The sequence below is a fragment of the Perissodus microlepis genome, chromosome 6, assembly GCF_051167445.1.
Source record: "Perissodus microlepis isolate ML-2025 ecotype Zambia chromosome 6, ASM5116744v1, whole genome shotgun sequence".
In the NCBI taxonomy this organism is placed as follows: domain Eukaryota; kingdom Metazoa; phylum Chordata; class Actinopteri; order Cichliformes; family Cichlidae; genus Perissodus; species Perissodus microlepis.
This window is the reverse complement of record NC_140466.1, coordinates 20182718-20190326: the sequence shown is the minus strand read 5'-3', so window position 1 is coordinate 20190326 and position 7609 is coordinate 20182718. Positions and strand designations below refer to the sequence as shown.

Below are 7609 nucleotides of genomic sequence, written 5' to 3'. Positions count from 1 at the left end.
GCCGAAAGGCGGGGCTATCTGTGTTGCAGGATGGAAGTGAAGGGAGTGGCAGAGAAAAGGGAAAAAACACGACGGAGCGGTGGAGTATAACAGCCCATACAGGTAAGCCTACATACTAGTTGTAGGTGACTCAGTTTGTGTTGACACAATCGTTTTGGGTTTTTGTATTGTTTTGTTTTTTTTAATGAGCGTAGCGATCGAAGGTAAGGTAGAAAAGGAGGCGCCATGTTAAGTCTTTTAAATTCAAATCGATTAAATCAAGCAGAAAATTAAATTATATTCACTTTTATTTACTGTTATTTGTAGCCACTATCAGTAAGTTTGGACTTGTGTAATGACCGGATATTATGAGGTCTCGTTTACAAAAGATTTCTTTATTTCTCTCACCTTTTATGTGGGTGTGCTTCTGATTAGTTCCTGATGGTGCCGGTATTCAACACTCGGCCCACCGAAACTCATAAACGCTTCTAAATGTTGGGTGTGAACAACTTCAATACGCCGTCTGTTCCACCGCTTTGTAAGTTTGTTTTAACAGTAAGAAGAATTATAATGGATAATCAAACGATATCAGCTGATGACAGTGTGAATAAAATATATATTTTCCCAGATCATCCATTTACAGGAATACAGCACTATATGCACACTATACCCGATATTAGCTGCTTTGCTGTTATTGCTTTTGGGAAAGTGGGCTTGCTTAACTCCCCACCTACAAAAAGGTATGAATAAGGGAGAGATTCTTATCAGACAGCAAAGAGGTAGGAATAAAGAATTTAAAGGGGGGTGATTGCAATAAATGCTGACGGTGTAAGTTGTAACTGGTGTTACACAAAGAAGCAGGTCTGTTTACACAGCAAACACAGAAATATAGGTGGGAATGCAACGTAATTTGGATGGTGGGGTTGGGCAGGGTGGGGTTGAGGGATACTGGAGAGCAGGACCATAATGTGTGTTGCTAAAGACAAATGGATGGTTCTTCTCTAACTCACAGTGATCCGTTTGTTTATAAGCCTGCCCTCCACACAAAGACACCCCCCCCCCATTCAGTGCCCTCTCCATCCCATTTCCTCAGCTATGCCCTGAGTCATCACAATATGCAATTCAGCTACTGGCTGCTGGGCCTGAGCATCCACTCAGTCCGCCAATCCAAAGGGGGGCCTGTATGTGGATTTAGAGCGTATGCAACCATGTACTTGTTATTTGTCTGTGAGCTGGCCTTCAGCCTTCACTCTCCCATCATTATATGTCTCTATCCTACTCTACCCCTGGACACTATTTCTCTCTGTTTCACTCTCTCTTTTCCACCCCCCTCACTCTTCCGATGCTATTGTCTTTCTCCCCCACCCCCCAGATATCAGGTGCGTTACCTGAGCCCCATATCAATAGTTAATCACCCTGGGACACTCAATCTACAGCTCGCTGGCGAGGTCTCCCATTGAGAGTGGTGGCATTCGTGGTGTGCATCTTCATCTGTATTTGAGAACAGAAAGCCTGCAAAGACTTTTATATTGTAACAGAAGCTGCTGTGTGTGCTGGGAAGGAGAATGGGCAAGGAAACAAGAAAAATAGAAGAGAGCGAGAGAGATCAGTAAAAGAAGTGTAGACACAGAGGGAATGGGGTAATAAAAATCACACTGCGCATGTGTGCATGTACCGGAAATGAACAAATCTGACAAATAAGTGCTTGTGTGGAATTTTAGTTTGCGCTTCTTTGTGTATTCAGGGAATATAAAACTGACATGGTCGGGGAGCAGTCCTCATCAAAAAAATGACTGGGGGGTAGTTGGAGGACAACGAATGCTGAAATGTTTGATTCATTTGTGTTTGTCTTGTAAACTGGACCAAAATAAAAAAATTTAAATGGGGCACTGTGCTTCATGTCCTGTGCTATCCCCTAGTGGAGAAACAATAGTATTATAATTTAGTGTGAAGCTGCCTGCGCTAACATGTTTAAAATAAAGGTGTGTTGTTGAAACAAGGGCACTGATGACCTTTTAAAGAAAGTTCCCAGTTCAATTCCTGTAATTAAAATGGATAGAATCGCCTTTATTGTCATAGTACATGTACAACGAAATTGTGGGTGCACCACACCAACTGTGCTGGAATAAAATATAAGTAGTAGACAGCAGGAATAAAGAGCAAACAAGTGAAATGTGCAAAAATAAGAGAAAGGAACACATTAGAGAACAAGTTGCAAAGTGGTTGGAAGTACTGCAAAGAAAAGACTTGGTCTGAACAGAGTCCGTGTGTGAGTGGCCTGAGTGATGAGCGTTACTCAGTCCATGATACTCAGTTCAGATTAGTGAGATGGGTGGTCATCAGTGGGGTGTAGGGGGATAGTGTTTATTAACAGTCCAAATGGGCCCACGGGGAGAAGCTGTTTGTGAGTCTGGAGGTGTGGGACCTAACTGACCCAGAGGGCAGCAGGTCAAACAGGTGGTCATTTGTGATGGCCCAGGTTTTCCTGAGACAGGAGGATCAGGCGATGGCCTCTAGGAGTGGCAGAGGGCAGCCAATTATTTTTCTGGGCAGTGTTAATTACCCTCTGCACAGCCTTCCTGTTCACAGTTGTGGCCCCTGCGTACCAAACACCCAGGCAGAGTGCGCTCTCCACTGAGGAGTGGTAGAAGGCCAGCAGTAGCTTCTGGGCCAGGTTATTTCTTCTCAGGACATGGAGGAAGTGCATCCACTGCTGGGCCTTCTTTACTAGGGCGACGGTGTTGTGGCTCCAGGTCAGACCGGCAAAGCTATGGGTGCCCAGATGGATGGATGGGATGTTGACCAGTTACTCATTTCATTAGACAGGCTGGCTTTGTAAGAAGCTGAATAAACCAAGGAATAATTTAATCGGGTACAACAGAATCTTTGTGACAATTTTCAAAGCTAAAAGTAATGATGTCGCATTTGAGTGCAGCTCATTGTAAAGTATGAAAATTGTAAGGTATGAAAATGGTGGCTGGCAAAACATTAGAAACATTAGAAACCTGCTAATGTTTCTAAGTCGTTTCAACAAGACTCCTTTAAATGTGAGCAGAGCTGCATATTAAAACTGGGTAACAGTTGTTTTTGTTGCAGGGTAACTAATGAATTGCATTGTACTAGAGGTGCAGCCAGTTCATTGGTTACAAATAGGTCAAATTTAAATGTTTTGCAGGATTCTGCTGTAATACAATCATATATATTTTGAAGAATGAAAAGAATTATGACCAGAAAGGCTGTTCTTATGAAGACCGTCACTATGTTCTGCTCGAAGTATATTTCAGTAACTGATTAGCTGATTCCGGTTGATTAGTTGGCTTACACCTCTTTTTTTGATGTCATGTAATATGTATTGATCACCACAAGGGGGAGAACAAATACCATGACCAAAAAGCCTGTATTAAGCTCTGTAAGTTGGCCACTAAGTGATAAGTTAATCAGCCTTTCTGTCAGCAACCTTTCTCCTTTACATTTTAAAGCTTATTTCTCACACTAAGTAGGAATATATACACATATACCTGTCTTTTCTTTACATTTTGCTTCAAGGAACCAGACTTTCTTATCCAATGATTAAGACCAAGTGGTATTGCGCAATAGTTCTGAGAGTTTTCCTTTGCACATTGGCTATTTAAAAAAAAAAATCATTTTCAGTCCAGTCTATTTTTAGAAGAAAGGTTGTTTTGGGAGGGGGGATTGTTCTTGTTTAGCAGAGAACGAATTCAAAACCGGTTCTCTGCCTTAGGTTACATAATTTGTTCCAATTTCTTTAATTTGACAGTTTAACAGGTATAAAATGGCATTTTTGCAACAACACAATGATTTCCAAGCTGTTAACTGACAACCTGGCATATCTCACCATGATGTGCAGTGTGGTGTTCAAGTAAATTTGAAGAACCTGGAGGACAAAAGTGGAGGACAAAAGAAGAAGTGGAAGGTAAAGAAGGTACAGGAGAGAGATACAACAGTGAGTGTTTACAGCCATCTGTGAAACATGGTGGAGTCTCTGCCATGAATTGGAGCGGTTGGGAATCATGTAAAAATGAATGGAAATATAAATGCAGACAAGCAGCATCAGATTTTAACCACCATGCAATACCATTGAGAAAGCAACCAACTGGTAACATCGTCCTCTTTTTTTTTTTTTTCTTCTTCTTTCAGCATGCAAATGATCCCAAACACACTGCTAGTGCAGCACAAGCGCATACTTGGATAGAAAAACACAAAATAAAACACTATCAGTCATGGAATGGCCTCCCCAGAGCCTGGATTGCTACATTATTACAGCACGGGATCATCCTGACAGAAAATAAAACAAACAGCAGTCAGAATCCAAAAAAGAGCTTTGTAGGAACTCTGTTTTTGCCTTTTATGTATCTATAGTTTCAGGCATGTTTGCATGTTCATACTATAATGACTGTAGCTTCTGTTTGTATGTTCCTCCTAGAGGAAGAGTTCTTCCTCCTAGACAAGTGCATCAATCTTGACGAAATTTTGCAAAAACATTGCCTAGGGTACTGTAAATCCAACATCTATGTAAATATTTTATACAAACTACACTGTCGTATATAATTGTACATGCTCAGTTTAACTAAATAATAACCTTACAAGGCATTCACTGTGTGCTACGCACAGGTCTTTGTATTTATAAAAAAAGCAATTTTTTTTATACATCCAAGTTTACTGTGTTTCATGTGACTTATGTCATTTTTAGATCAGCGATCTCCTGTCAAATCTCCCAACTTGAAAACTGAGTGGACCGATAGTGGGACAGGGATGCAATAGTATATGTATATAATATCCCTAACGTTGTTCTTTCTGTCTCCTCCTCAGTTTTCTCTCTTCCTCTTTCTAATGCTAGCACAGTAGCTCTGCAATCAGCCTTCTCAGCGATCAGCATTTTGTTTTCGTCCACCTTATCTCCTGTTTGCAGTTCCCTCTCTGTCATTATTATGCTATTAGTTTTTTATCCTGGGGCTAAAACATTGACCTTAAAGTCACTGCTATGCTCAAAACATGGTTTGCAAGATAGCTTTTTCCTCACCCCACATCTGAGAGCTGTCCCTATATCTTTCTCTCTCAATACATGAACACACACACAGAGAGAGACACGTACATATACAGTTCCAGTTTAAATTCACTGTATATATGTATATACTTGCGAAGACAAAGTTATGCACATTCATTTGGATCCAGTTCTAAACTCTGCTCATAAACACTACATCACTGTTTCCTCTTTGAATAAATGGCATGAGAGTGTCGCAGAACTAAAAACCCATTTGTTTTATTACACTGAAGCAAGAAAGGAGATTGTGTGGAATCCAATTAAAGATTTCAGCACACCTGAGTCTCACTCACGACCTTTTTATTTTCCTGTCCTGTCATGGTGGAAGAAGACCGAGGGAGAGTGTTATTTTTATATCATTGTATTATTTCAATCATAATGCTTTCATTCTTTTCAATCATCATTCAAAAAAGATGAGATGCTGTGTAAAATGTAAATAACAACATTATTGTTTTAAATATTTATGTTGTATTTTTAAGTTATACTTGTGCAAAAACATCAAATGTTAATATTTGTTTTAGTCCAGCATTTTAAAGAAAAGGTCAATTCAGTGCTCTGTAATAGACTGCAACAATTTAAAGATAAAATCTGTCACCATAAAAACTGCAAAGATTCAGAGAATCCAGAGAAATCTTTGTATGTAATAGTGCAATAATGCTGTTAATAATGACTTTAACCCACACTGCAATAATAAAGCTAAAGCAGTTTTGTGCTGAAGTGTCAATTCTTGGGCTCAGAAGCACTTACCACTGTATCTTACCATGTATTTTAAAATCATGAACTTTAGCATTAAAAATGAAGGGAACTACTGGATTGTTGTGAGCACAGAGTTCAAAATTCAGAATTGGTGTGCGTTAGTGCACATGCATCATTAATGATGAACAATGTATACGAGCATGCTGCCATTCTCAATATATTCTATTTTAGTACTGGTCTGTCTGCAGCATCCAGTCCTGTCAATCATTGTAAACAAATTGATTTTATGGAGCAAATAATGTAACAATGGAGGACCGAAACTGAGAAGGTGAAACCCAGTAATAAGCAAAAAAACCTTTGCATTTGGTATCTAAGGTTCACTAACTGGTCATCTCATTAGATACCTCATAACACATTTATATGTTACATTCTTGCCTAGACTTTATTTTTTATTTTGCTGGCTCCAAATTTAACTCACTTCAACTGGATCCTGTACCAGCTGCCATAGGATGAGAGGCAGGGTGCACCCTGGACAAGTATTCAGTCTGTCACAGACAACTATTCGGACTCACACTGACACATAAGTCAAAGGGGAGTGGGAAAGAACCCACACAAGCGTGGAGAGAACAGGCAAACTCCACACAGAAAGGTCCTAGTTGGCTGGTGGATTTCAATTCATGACCCTCTTGCTGTGAGGCAATAGGGCTAACCACTGTACCACTGTGCAGAGTCCTTTTACTTTTCCTAATGCGGTATTTGGCATAAAGGACTCATAAATGATTGTAATATACAGCTTTACTAAAAGTATTGTGTGACACATATAAAAATAGAGTATATAAAGTTGCATTGGTGTAGCACGCAAAAGATGCTATCTTATGTGTGCAACTGCATACACAGATTAACCTCTGTGCATTTCTAGTTTGGGGATGTTTTCCATGACTTTGACCAGTTAAGAGAACTAATGATCTACTGGTATTGTTACTAATAAATTAAATGTGAGCATTATTTTATTAGAAATGGTTACAATTGCTTTTTATATACAACACAGTGTGACAGTAGGAAGCTTGCAAAATACCAGAAAAAAGTGGAGCATTTAGAGCGCTGTCAGTGCTTTGAGGATGACTTGGGATTCTACCTCAGAGCTAGGCTTCATGGTTCAACCCTCTGGTGGCTGAAAGTGGGAAAATCCCTCCAGGTAGATTTGGGAAGGTTTTCCACAATATTCAAGAGAGTCGAGGCTATAGTAATGCCCTTTGTTCCCAGTCTTTCAAATAAATTATATATATATATATATATATAGATATATATAAAATACAGTATTAATAATATATTTTTTGGGGGGAGTGGGTATGTAGGTGTTCTTTAATAAAAGACCAGTATCATGGTACTTCACAGCATGCCTCTGTGCACTTTTTAAAAAAAAAATAATAATACCGTATACACTAAACTCCATGATGTGCTTAGCCTGGCTCTCTCAATAAAATTCAGCTCTCTTTTACCTCAAACCTCCTCACCTCGCCACTTTTTTTCCTTCTCATTTTCTCCCTCCCACCGCCTCAGCGAGCAGGTGCACAGTGACAGAGTCACTGAGCTGTGAAATCTCTGCTCCTTGAGACACATTTCATGCCCCTCCCATCCAAATGCACACAGAGCCCCGCACACTCACACATTATGTTGTTTTTGTCCTATTTTCCAGCCCATCCTTTTCTCCATCTCTCCTCTCGCGTGTCTCTCTAACTGCCTGCGCAAAGACTGAGGCAACAATGTGAGATCTTTATTAATTTTACTCTGTGGATAAAAAGAGGAATCAAACTGCAGAGCAGTGAAAAATGTTTGCAGAGTTTCAATTAGGCAGCAACATATTTGCGTGCA

The 7609-nt window shown here is 39.8% G+C and overlaps 1 long non-coding RNA gene across 1 annotated transcript; it reads left to right on the top strand.

The window, feature by feature from the left end:
- The first annotated feature begins 31 nt into the window (after positions 1–31).
- LOC146385566 (uncharacterized) lies at positions 32–5753 on the top strand. Its single transcript, XR_014800517.1, has 2 exons — positions 32–102; positions 3848–5753. It is a non-coding gene; the product is annotated as an uncharacterized LOC146385566 (long non-coding RNA).
- The last annotated feature ends 1856 nt before the right edge of the window (positions 5754–7609 follow it).